General features: G+C 50.0%; 1 pseudogene; it reads left to right on the top strand.

Annotated features, from left to right (window-relative positions):
• The first annotated feature begins 412 nt into the window (after window positions 1-412).
• LOC122702126 lies at window positions 413-8,778 on the top strand (annotated as a pseudogene).
• The last annotated feature ends 4,469 nt before the right edge of the window (window positions 8,779-13,247 follow it).

The following is a 13,247-nucleotide window of genomic DNA, read 5'->3' on the forward strand; positions in this document are numbered from 1 at the left end:
CGCTGGGTTACTGGTGAACTGCTAATCGCCCATAGCCAGGCACACCCACTCACGCCTCGCACGCTTCCGGGTCTCACAGGCCACGCCCCCAGCCTGTCACTCGGACCAGCCTCTCCCAAGCCTCATTCCGTTCGGCCGCCTGTCCCCACGACTAGAGTTGCTCGGTTCAGAGCCGCTGGCCTCTGGAGCTCCCTTCTGCCCTACTACTGATCGACTCTCGGAGGCCACGGTTTCAGGTCGCGGCCCCGGGAGCCAGGAGGCCCGAGCCCCGCCTCGTCCCCGCGGCCGTCACCCGGGAAACGGGGCCCGCTACCCCAAGCCCCGCCCCCAGAGGGCCCCGGCCCCGCCCATTCCGGGGCGGTGCCAGCTAGCAAAGCCCAACCCACAGCCGCGGTAGATGGTTTCGCAGTCTCAACCATGCACATCACTCTGACTCCAAGCACCTTTCATCCCTGGGCACCTTTAGACTCCAGGGCAGGTGAAAGAACCGAGAAATATGAGCCCGGTGGGTTTATTACTTCCGTGCCTTTTCTGGGGCAGGAACGGACTAGGCTGTTCAAGGAAGACAAGTAAAGGGTGGAGTGTGGCAGAAACAGGAGGAGGGGAGGAAGGCGGTAGGTCTAGGGGGACCAAGGGGCCAGATAAGCAGCGTCTCACGGAGCCCCTCTTGCTTGAAGCCAGGCTTGCAGTGTGAAGCGCAGGGAAGCCTGCAGTGAGCGCCTTGGGGTCTGGGAGGGCTCTCTGACCCTCGGCCCCCCCGCTCCGCCCGTCCCGACCCACCTCCGTCCCGCCCGCCACGTCCCCTTGCCCCAGCACCCCGCTCGCTCATTTTCCTCTCTGCTCCTCTGCACTTTTCCTACCTGGTTCTGTTTTCTCCAGGAGAACTGCAAAATGGGTTCGTTTCCTGGGTTTTCCTCTCCCGAGGAGCCACTTAGAAACCCGGCCCCTCCGGTCCCACTGGAGCTGCTGAGTCAGAATCTGAGCAAAACCGTATCCTCGGGTGGTTCACATGCGTGTTGAAGTTTGACAAGCGCTCTTCCAGATGAAGTGGATTTCAGTTTACACATTTTATTTTGCTTTGAAGGGCTGGCCACGCCTGTTAGACCTTTAATCCGTGGGAAAGCGAGTTTGTACTGAGCTTGTAAATAAGGAAGCAGCTTGTGGCTGTTTGTGGGTTGTCACAGCTCTTAAAGTGAAGATGAGGAATCTCTTTTAATTTTCCTACCTTAGTTTTGACTTGTCCTGCTTTAATATATAAATAGCATTTCTCTGAAGTTATTTTACTTAAGTGCCAGTGCACACAAACACACACATTTTAGCTATCAAAACATATATGTAACTCTACTGGTCAGAAATCAGGAGAAAATTAAAGTGCCATAAGTGATGGAATAAGATGAAGGAACCCCCCCTCCCCCGCTTTAATTATTGTAGTATCTTATCTATTTAGTCCATGTTCTTCTTTTTACTACTTTTTCATGCTAACTCAGTAAAGTATGAAGAATGTACTCTGAACTGTACATGTTAGTCCAGTGATGGAAGTTTTTATTTTCTGAGTTTCTCATCTTCCTGCTGCCTTGGGTCAGGGGCTCCACTAAAGGCTGATATCCAGGGGTGCTGATACAAGCATCAGGGGAAGGGGTTCAGTTGTCACATCCTTCTGTGGCTTAAAGATTCTCTGCTGACAGAGAAACAAACCAATAAGACAAATACAACTGGGTGCGCCATCTGGATTCTCCACTGCTGCATCTGTGTCTGAAGGGAGAGGGTGGCTGGGTTTCCTTGTGACCTTGTCTCTGCCCGCAGATCGCGGCCCTTGGAACAAGCCATCAGAGATGCCCAAGAGTGTGATGATGACGAAATTCAGCTCTACAACGAGCAGATCAACACCCTGTGGAAGGAGAATGAAGAGGCAGAGAGGAGCCTGGAGAGGTCATCCTATGACTGCCGGCAGCTGGTGGTCACCCAGCAGACCCTGAGGAACGAGTTGGACTGGTATCATCGAATCATCGAGAATGCAGGCAATAGGTGGGGTCAGGGTGGGCAGAGCCCGTGGACACAGGACCACTTACTTGTTTCATGTTTTTCCATGTGCCAGTTCCAGGCTGTAGGGAATGTGGCAGGAAAGTGAAAGTGTTAGTTGCTCAGTCTTGTCCGACTCTTTGTTACCCCCTGGACTATAGCCCGCCAAATTCCTCTGTCCATGGGATTCTCCAGGCAAGGATATTGCAGTGGGTAGCCATTCTGTTCTCCAGGGGATCTTCCCGACCCATTGCAGGCAGATTGTTTACCATCTGAGTCACCAGAAGAAGACCCCCAAATCCAGGACCTCATGGGTCTGGAATGGTAGTGGGGGAGGCAGAGGATGAATGGGTTTGCAACAGAGATGTGGGCTCTGGCATGAGTGGTGGTGGGGGGAGGGGAGAGGTGATGAAGATGACCATGGGAGTGTTTGGATATCAAGGTGCCTTTCAGCTCCACAGGTCTCTGGGGACAGGAACATCTTAGCTGAAAGGATGACCAGGTATGGTTATTGAGATGCTGCAGGCAAGATGCCTGCACAGTACCTGGAATTGGACCAGAGCTCAGAGCAGTTGATATTATTACTGCTGCTTCCATGGTGACTCTGAGCACCTAGCCAGTCAGTACTGTGGCTGCCAGCAGGCTGTCTGGTCTCCTCTGCACGATGCACTGGGACGTGAACTCTGCTGGCAAGTGTCTCTGTCTCAGCGTTATTCACATCTACACCTGCATCAGCTACTCTCCGTTTCCTCCATGTTCATCTATGCGACCGTGTCTGCACCTACATGTATACTTATGTCCACATCTGTGTCTACAGCGTCTGTATGTGTACATCTACACTACACCTACATTCTCTACATCATCTGGAGCTACACCCACATCACCTAACCTGCATCTGTATCATCTACACCTACACCTGCCTCTACATCACCTACACCTACATCATCTGTATCTACATCTGACATCTACTCTGCCATCTATGTCTGTCTGGATCATCTACATGTACATCTACCCCACATCTGCATTTACTGCACCTGCACCATCTTCTTCAACACCTCTGTTATTTACGCTGATGCCTGCATCACCTACATTTACACCTGCACTTACCTCGATATCATCTACATCTTCATCTCTACCTCCACCCACATCTACATCATCTGTATCCACGTCTGTATCACTTACGTCTGTATCTGCATACACCTATATCTACATTATCTATGGTTACACTTACATCTTTATCACCTAAGCCTGCACCTCATCTACACATAAAGTACCTAAATCTCCATCATCTTTATGTACATGCATAAAGTGTCTATACCTCCATGGTTTTCATGTACATGTATAAGCTGTCTACATCTCCATTGTTTTTATGTACAAGTATAAAGAAAGCTGAGCGCCAAAGAATTGATGCTTTTGAACTGTGGTGTTGGAGAAGACTCTTGAGAGTCCCTTGGACTGCAAGGAGATCCAACCAGTCCATCCTAAAGGAGATCAGTCCTGGGTGTTCATTGGAAGGACTGATGTTGAAGTTGAAACTCCAATACTTTGGCCACCTGATGTGAAGAGCTGACTCATTTGAAAAGACCCTGATGCTGGGAAAGATTGAGGGCAGGAGGAGAAGGGGATGACAGAGGATGAGATGGTTGGATGAGATAACTGACTCAATAGACATGGGTTTGGGTGGACTCTGGGAGTTGGTGATGGACAGGGAGGCCTGGTGTGCTGAGGTTCATGGGGTTGCAAAGAGTCAGAGACAACTGAGCCACTGAACTGACCTGATAAACTGTCTACATCTCCATTGTTTTTATGTACATGCATAAACTGTCTACACCCCCATTGTCTTTATGTACATGTATAAACCATCGGTACCTGCATCGTCTTTATATACACACACATCTACAGTGGTGTCTCTGTTATTCCTATCTGTACCCATGCCTACGTATATGGCTGTATCCACCTGTGTCGGAGAAGGCAATGGCAAGCCACTCCAGTATTCTTGCCTGGAAAATCCCATGGACGGAGGAGCCTGGTAGGCTGCAGTCCATGGGATCACTAAGAGTTGGTCACAACTTAACGACTTCACTTTCACTTTTCACATTCATGCATTGAAGAAGGAAATGGCAACCCACTTCAGTGTTCTTGCCTGGAGAATCCCAGGGACAGATCTCAGTAAGTTGTACCCAGTGTGAAGGGAACTGTGGGGGCCTCCCCTCCGCTCTGCAAGCCCAGAGGGGCCAAGTGACTTGTCCTAAAGTCACACAGTGGCCGGCAGGGCTGGGTCCTCAGTGTGGGCCATGAATGCTTAGGACCCAGGGATCCTACCTTGTTGCCAACCAGCCAACCAGTAAACCCCACCCCAGTGCCAGGCTTGTATTTTTCAACAAATACTTTTTCTTCCTCTTTCATTGGCCTTGACTCATTGCACCCGCCTCCTTTTTTCTTTTTTCAAAGATCTCACCAGAGCTGTGCAGGATATAACTGCAGCAAAACCAAGACTCAAAGGCCTCCCCAAGAACCTTCTGAGGAAAAAGGAGATGGTAGCAGAAGACAGAGCAGATGAAATTCTGGAAGAGACACCGCTGAGAGGTCCAGAGGACACAAAGCCGGGGTGGGTGGTGCTCAAAGAAGAGGGCAAGTCTAAGCTTGAACCGGGGGATGAAGAAGCAAGTCCCCTGACCCAGGAAGGGGCTCCAGAGGATGTCCCAGATGAAGGCAAGATAAGCAAAGCCTTTGAGAAACTAGGCAAGATGATCAAGGAGGTGAAAGGCCCCAAAGAACCCGAGCCCCCTGCCGACCTGTACACCAAAAGGCGGTACATGACAGTCTCTGGAGACTGCGGTGTGGAGCCCTCTCCCCAGCAGCCTGACCCCCCTCTGGAGGACAGACAGGGGCCCCCCAGGGGAAAGAAGATGGTCTGAAGGATGAAGGGGGCCCCAAGGGGAAAGAAGACGGTCTGAAGGAGGAAGGGGGGCCCCCAGAGGAAAGAAGGTGGTCTGAAGGATGAAGGGGGATGGATGCCCCCCTACCCCACACCCTGCAGACAAAGGGGATGAGAAAAATGCCAAAGAACTGAAGGGCCTCCAGGGGAAACAGGATGGCCAGAAGGAGGAGGAGGGGGCCAGACGGCCCTGTCCCATGGTGGCACCTGGTCCAGAGGGGCTGTCTACACCCCAGTCTCAGGGGCCTCAGGTCACTCTGGGTGGGCCCAAGGGGTATGGGGCTTGGAGCGGCAGCCGGCCGGTGAGAAGCCCTCCCAGGAAGCTGGCCTACGAGAAGGTGGAGGTGATGGAATCCATAGAGAAGTTTTCCACGGGAGCATCCAGACGAACGAAGAGACTGTTGTCATTGTGGAGACCACGATTGAAAAGGCAAGACAAACAAGAAGAAACTGGGAGAGAAGGATCCTCCAGTGCCTGAGCTAACCGGGAGGAGGTGCCTCTGGGCCCCTGGAGACACGTGCTTCGATGTTTTAGAACAGAGGCTACAAGGGTGAGGATACAAGGTTCTTGTTTGGATTAGACCATGGTTGGCCTGTCTGGCTTACCAATGAAGCCTTAATTAAAACGTTTTCTTTGCTTGCACATCCTTTGTCTGATTAACAGGGGCCTTGGGCTTGCATGTGGGCCAGCCTCACTCAGGACAGGGGTGCCCTGCTAACAGCCACTGAGCTGAGCTCATTTAAGAAAGTAGACGAGCCCTTTGTCCTGGGGCATCGCAGGGCTCATTAGAGGATCAGAGTCTTGATTTCACACCTGAAACGTGTCAGGTGATGAATCGGCTTGTTTTCACCACGTTTCAGGCACAAGCACACGATTGCGCGACAGGTGCTTTGTTAGAAGTCAGATGATTAAAGCTGTCTGTCTCAGTTTGGGTTCCCCAAGAAGCTGACCCTGCAGCAAGGATCTGATGTCAATTCTGGGGATGTGGTCCCAGGAAGTGCTAGGAGGGCAGGAGACAGAGGTAGGGGCAGCAGGGCATCAGAGAGGAGAGGTGCTACCAGGTGGGTTGGCATCATGGTCGACTGGTGCTCAGCCCCCATCCCTGGGGTCTCTTGGAAATGGGGTAGAATTCAGTCTTCAGTTACCCTGCCCGAGGGTGCAGGGGCTGGGTGGGTCAACACCCAGCCAGAAGGGAGGGCCCAGGACAGCCCTCAACTGAGAATCGCAGGTGCAAGCAGGCATTTGGACACCAGGCGTGGAGATGCATGGAAGCAGTAGGGGTCATGGAAGCAGTAGGGGTCACGGGCAGGAAGTAGGGTGCCAGGGCTGCCTGCATAGCACACGTGCCTTGTGTCCTTCTGGCTGAGTCACTTAAAAGTTTCTCACTCAGAGATTGCACTCCTGGGTCAGGCTTCAAAAGCAAAATCAATCATGTCAATGTATGACAAAACCCACTGCAATGTTGTGAAGTAATTAGCCTCCAACTAAATAAAAATAATTAAAAAATAAATAAATAAATTTTTTAAAAAAAGCAAAATCAAATGTCACCACGCAGTTCCTTGTTCAGCAGTTAATTAATGAACTCACCTAACATTTACTGAGGGGCTTCCCTGATGGCTCAAGCAGTAAAGAATCTGCCTGCAATTCAGGAGACATAGGAGAGGCTGGTTCAATCCTGGGGTTGGGGAGATCACATGCAGATGGAAATGGCAACCCACTCCAGTATTCTTGCCTGGGAAGTTCCATGGACAGAGGAGCCTGGTGGACTACGTCCATGGGATTGCAAAGAGTCAGACATGACTGAGCGACTGAGCACAGACGCACATTTACTGAACATACTGTTTTCCGGGCAGAGTGCAGTGCTGCTAAGGGAGAGTTTACAAGTTTATTAATGATCTAAATTACCATAATATAATGTCCCATAATACACATATGTGTATTCTCCCGTGCATACATGTGCACTCAGGTATCTGCAGTGTCACATCCTAGGAAACAGAAATTACTTGAAACCAGAATCTTTACAAACATTTTTATGTTGCCTATAGGCATCTCTTTTTCTCTACTTACAGTCCTAAAGTTGTGGGGTTTTTTTTGTTTTCTGTTTGTTTGTTTGTTTTGCTTAGCCAAATAAGAAATTACTCCTTCTCCATGTAGATGCTCCAAAATAAATTATGGGCAGTGAATAAATGTGCTGAAATGGATTATTGCATCTCCGTAAACAAAGGTATCTGGCAAGACAACCACACATCATTAGAGAAGATTAATAGTGTCATAAATTACATCCTAGTATTTCTTTGTAAGAAATCATACAAAGAATACTAAATGGAGTCACCTTTCCTTTCTGTGTAGAACTTTAAAAAAATCTCTCTCTGAATTCATGTGAAGTTTGGATTTCAAGAAAGACATATGCTTTTGTTGTTCTTTCTAGAAGATGAGTGAAGGACCTGCTCCATGGCACAGTTTTGAAATATGTATCATTTAAAAGCTTAAGAGAGAATAATGGAAACCTTTACCTGGAGCCCAGACTGTGCTGGGAATTTGGGCCAGTGTATATATTAGATTCAACAGAACCACTCCTGCAAACCTTGTCTTTTCCCCAGTAGGTCTTTTAATTTTTTGGATCATGTGTTCAGCTAATTATTTTAAAAGGTGGGGGGTAGCTTTTTGGAAAGAAATGTCATTTTTATATTTTATTCAATCAGTGATCAAAAGTGAACTGGGGGGGGCCTGTTCTGATCATTCAAGGCTTTGGCGGGGAGACAGCAGGGGACACTGAATGTGTTCAGCTGTCACAGTCATGACTTTCTGAGCAAGCGAGGAATTGCACTGGCAGGAAGATGACTAAATAAGAGAAAATCGTGCAGAGGCGGCACCACAGGGGCATGTGCTAGACAGAAAGGGTGTCTTTTCTGGGGTGGACAGTCCAGTGAAGACCCCGTGGATGAGGTGAGGTGTGACCCAATGACAAGATGGGCCCATTGTGTACAGATCAGAGGGAAGAGCATTGTAGGTAGCAGGAACGGCTGGCGCAAAGGTCCTGGGGCAGAAATGGACTAGGCTGTTCAAGGAAGACAAGTAAAGGGGGGAGTGTGGGAGAAACAGGAGGAGGGGAGGAAGGCAGTGGGTTGAGGGGGACCAAGGGGCCAGATGAGCAGCATCTCCCAGAGCCCCCCTTGCTTGAAGCCAGGCTTGCAGTGTGATGTGCAGGGCAGCCTGTGGTGAGCTCCTTGGGGTCTGGGCGGGCTCTCTGACCCTTGCACCTCCCCGCTCCCCCTGCCCCAGTGCCCCACTCGCTCATTTTCCTGGCTGTTCCTCTGCACTTTTCCTACCTGGTTCTGTTTCACCCAGGAGACCTGCAGAACGGGTTCGTTTCCTGGGTTTTCCTCTCCTGAGGTCTCTGAAAACAAGCACTTAAGTTTGCATAAAAAAGATAAACACAGGGGCCCAAAGCAGGTTCCCCAGCAACACGGATGACAGGAGAACGCTGGAGCTTTGCCAAACACTGAGATCCCCACAGGGCCAGTGCCCGGATGACTGGTCCAAACCGCTGTTTGGGGAGCAAGAGGAGGAGCAAGAGGAGGCTGGGCTCCTCTTGGACTCAGCCTCAAGCCCAGGACCGAGACTCTCCAGAGCCACCTCCTCCGTAAAGAAATTGCCTCCCAGTTCCCAGGAGCCCCCATTCTCCAAGCACTGGGGTCACGGTGACCAGTGACCACTGTTGTTTCAGCCGCAGTTAGGAGCTGGCCCCCAGGTTGGTCCTCCCGCCCCCGCTGGTCTGGTTCAGGCCCCCATGCACAAGCAGCAGAGCGGGCACTTGTGACTCTGCGGGGGTTCCTGCAGCCCCAGGAGTGAGCTTGGTCTACACACTGGGCAGGCTGGCAGTACTGGGGCTCTGGGAGCAGCTCTCATCTAGAATGGAGATGCCCAGGTGCATGGACACCCCAGCTCTCTTGCCCCTCCATTGGGACCACCCTAGGCTTGTTGTACACGGTCCCCACTGGGTGTCAGCGGCAGATGTGGGTGGAGAGACCCACTCATCCCTGTGGCCCGAATGGGACCCCTCCTCTCCTGTCCCACTTTCTACTTCCCTACATAAAGATGCTTCCTTCCAAATAAATAACTTTACCTCGACTCCTGTGTCAGAGTCAGCTTCTGGGAGGAACAATCTGAGATGGCTGGTTGGCATTTCCCCAGCAAACACCCCTCCCTCTCTACTGCTGGGTGGGGGCAGCCCTGATCTTGTCCTGAGGAGCTGCTCCTTCACACGAGTTACAGCCCTGATCCGACCCATGATTCACCCCGCCTTCCTCTCCCTGTGGGTGGGCAAGTGTCCCAAACCAGACCCACTGTTGGAATAGGAGATCCGAGTCCAGCGGAGCCAAGATGAACATGCAGGAGCTGCCCTGTGACTGGGGAGTCCTGATGTGGTCCCCACTGTGCCTCCCAGTCCTGGGGCTCGCTACAGCCTCTGTGCCTTTCCAGGCTGGTTCAGGCAGGCTCCTCAGGCTTCCCTTCAGTTCTGAGTGCTACACCGCCTGTTTTGGATATGCAGCATCCATGTCTTTATGAGTCAGAGTTGGTTTCTGTTCTTGCAACGCCAGAGATCCCCAAGAAAACCTCCAGCAAAGGAGGTTTGGTATCAAGGTGGGGATTGATGGAGGTTTCAGTTAGGTGGGATTGCCCCCAGAGCAGACCCTAAATAAGATCTCAGGTGCTGGTGGTTTGTAGAGTGGTGATCACAGGGACTAGGCCTGCCGTTAGAAAGCCCAGGCTCTTAGCTCCAAGCCAGCCTGTCTATGCTCCGGTGGGCGCCAGGGCTGTGAAGCTGCGGTCTCGTCCCTGATACGCCATCATCCCCCTGGTGGGGGAGAGGGAAGGCGGGAAGAGAGACTGTGGCCCTTGTTTGCTACTTCATCCTGGTCATGGCACTTCCTTCCCTGAGCAACAGCTGAGGCCAGTTCCCACTCTTTCCAACATCTGCAGAAGCAGCCTCACTACAGTCTCCTCAGAGACCTGGGTCTTCCAGGGCGTCCTGCCAGGGGTGCTCATGCTCCATTTCTGGGCGGGGAGGGGGTGTTGTCCATCCCCCACATCCAGCAAGCCTGCTAGTTTGATGCAGGTGCTTGGTCCATGTGGTACATTAGTGGTCTCTTCTGCTTTTCTATTTAAGAAGGTAATGCTTCTTTAAGCTCTTTTATAGTGCTTTTGGAGAAGAAAAAGGCTACCCACCCCAGTATTCTTGCCTGAGAAGTCCCATGGACTGAGGAGCCTGGTGGGCTACAGTCCATGGGATCGCAGAGTCAGACATGACTTAGCAACTAAACAACAACAAATAGTGCTTTATACTGAGGTCTGTCTGTTAAAGTCACCAGTGGTGTTTCAGGCTGCACTGACTTTGGGCTATTGCTTTGTGCTCCACTCGCAGGGAAGAGGCCAGGTAGAGCATCGTCAGCCGTCCCTGCAGGAGGTGAGGAAGCTGGGGTGTCTATGGACCAGCGCCCCCCTTCTCCAGGTGAGCGTGGCTCTGGGGCACTGATCCCCTGGCCTTCCTGCCTGTCGCACGTGAAGTCCTGTGCACCTCTGCAGCCAGAGGACACCCCAACAGAGAGAGCATGCCTGGTGTGTATGCTGACCTACGGGGCTGTCCAAGGAAACAGATACAGGGGAAAGGTTGGAAAACTTTTTTTCTGCCAGATCATAGGCTGTTCAGGCTCTTTTATATTAATAACTACTCAACTCTGCCATGTTAGCATCAAAACAGCCACAGACAACACAAAAGCAAATAGGTATGATGGCTTCCAAGAAAACTGTATTTAAAAAACAAGAATATTTGCATTTATATACCAGGCAGGGGGCTAGATTGTGTCCTGGGCTGTAGTTTGCTGACCCCTGCTGTAGGGCACACGCACCAACAAGGTCTCATACAAAATCCAGCTTGCATCAGAAGACACTTCTTACCTGACATCGCTCCTGGTTTCTTCCCTTCCTTTTTCATGTTGGAAAATTCCATTTAGTTCTCTCCTTAACTTGAAGCTTTATTATAAGAAAGAACCTCCGAGCAACCATTATGATCAAGTTTATCATAAAGTACTATATCCTGGACTTGTAGTTGGACCATTGGTGGTGAATGAAGTCACCACCACTCAAGACTTGTGTGGCACTTGGCACATTGATGACGAAGAGCATCATTTAAGTACCACAATTACTGCAAATGCTTAACTCTGATCCCTCGTGCTTGGATGAAAGCAAATGAATGCCACAGAGAAGCCCTGCTGACCTATGTTTTACTCAAAGAAATGGGGTTTTGAGTGGAGACGTATATTCTATCAGGAGACACATCCTTAGTCAATAACTCACCTTCACCTGCATGCCAGTGTGCTTGTGACAGGGAGTTCCCTGGCAGTTTATCTGTCACCTGTGGCCAGTTCCAGGACACAGGGGCAAAAGAGAAAAAGATAAGTTGTAGTCTCTGTCTTCCATCCAGCTTGGAGTAGTCCATGGCTGTCCTCTTGCGTGAACCGGGACATCTTTCAGGGCACTATGACATGAGACCGCCATGCTGGGATGGTGAAGGTAGGGTGGCCTGAAGCCATCCAGGTGGGCACTGGTGACAGTTCACTTTAGAACCAAGGAGTTCCCAGCCTCATTTGGCTGTTTGGGCATCTGAAACCCTGTGGGCTGAGATTTCTAATCACCCCCATCCCATCCCAAACCGCCCAGGACTGAATATTAGAGTCTTCATCTCTGGGGCTGAGCACATTTCTCCATCGTCAGTTTATTCTATCCCCAGACTGACAGTGCATGTCTTCTAAGTTCTAAAAGAAAAATGAAGCTGGCAGGCTGGCTTGGAAAATTTGCCCCAGGTCAGATTTTGATTCCTGGCTTATAAGCTCAAAACCAAATTCAACAGAGAGGTGTTTGAACCCAAAGAAAGGGCCTCTTGGCAATTAAATGCATGACAGACTACTGGACCAACTCAAGCAGGAGTTGATTAATTTGTAAAGCAGAGAGGGAGCCTCTCTCCTAGACATCCAGGTGCTGGTCACCCTCTCTCCCGTGCCAGTGTCCTTGGGAAGCTGAGTAAGGTACTGGGAGGCTGTGCGTGGGCTTGGACTCACCATTGGCAGGTGGAGGGGTTTCCAGGAGAGCACCTGGGGCGGGCCTCCCTGTGCCCGGTCCTCAACTGACGTCAGCTCTTCAGAGGCTAGAATCCCCCATTACACCGGCCTCTGTGTTCCCCTACACTGAGCACTCAGATGCTGTCCCCAACTTCCATCATGACTGCATTTCCTAAGCTCCCAAGTGCTGGATGCCTGTCCCCCCCCATCCCACCTCCGCCCACAACTCGGTCCTTCTTTGACAGAAGACCACATGGCAGCCACAATCAAATCACCTTCGCTGGCCCAAGACCCATCCTGTGCTCATGGTTACTGCAAACTCCCAGTGTCTTTCAATCCCCTTGTCCTCTCCCACAGCCAGTGTCTCTAATCTTGGCACTCTGAGTTCTAGAAATTTCTATCAAATTAAACTCTTGGCATCCAAAAACTTACTCTGGCTATGAGTTCACCAATCCCCCTAATGCACTTTTCTCTCTAAATAGGAAATGCTTGGCTGCGTTTCCTAAAGGTTTTGTAATGTGTGGTTCTCAGGCGATGCCAACCCATGAAGGCATGCTCTCATGAAAACCACTCTTCGTAATTTATAAGTGATGGCAACAATGATGCATGGTAGTGACTCTGTAAGAATTATCAGTTTTTTTAAAAAATATTTTATGAGCTCAAAAAAAAAAAAGAAAGAAAAAACATATTTTATGATGTGACTATTTTTAAAGTCTTTACTGAATTTGTTACAATATCACTTCTGTTGTATGTTTTGGTTTTTTGGCCCTGAGTCATGTGGGGTCTTAGCTTCCCAACCAGGAGATCAAACCTTCAACCCCTGCACTGGAAAATGAAGTCTTAACCACTGAACCACCAGGGTAATCCCAAAAATTATCAGTTTTTAAACTTTATCTTTGGGAAAGCATTCTTTGGACGTAAGTGTTGAAAAGCGGTGTTCAGTCTGTCACAAGATCAGGTTGGACCTTATGCCTTTCAGTATGTGTTTTCAGCCACAGGGTTTTTTTTACAATTTTACTAGTTGGGTTTTGTAAGTAGTGGATCACAGTACAAAACTGAAAATTGTTTTCACAACAAATATGATAAATGTAAGATATTTGTATTTTTATGAATAACTCTCCAGATTTGCTAGAATAGTGTGTGGTCACATGGGTGGAGCCAGTTTGAGACA

This window comes from Cervus elaphus, chromosome 10 (assembly GCF_910594005.1).
Source record: "Cervus elaphus chromosome 10, mCerEla1.1, whole genome shotgun sequence".
NCBI classification, from domain to species: domain Eukaryota; kingdom Metazoa; phylum Chordata; class Mammalia; order Artiodactyla; family Cervidae; genus Cervus; species Cervus elaphus.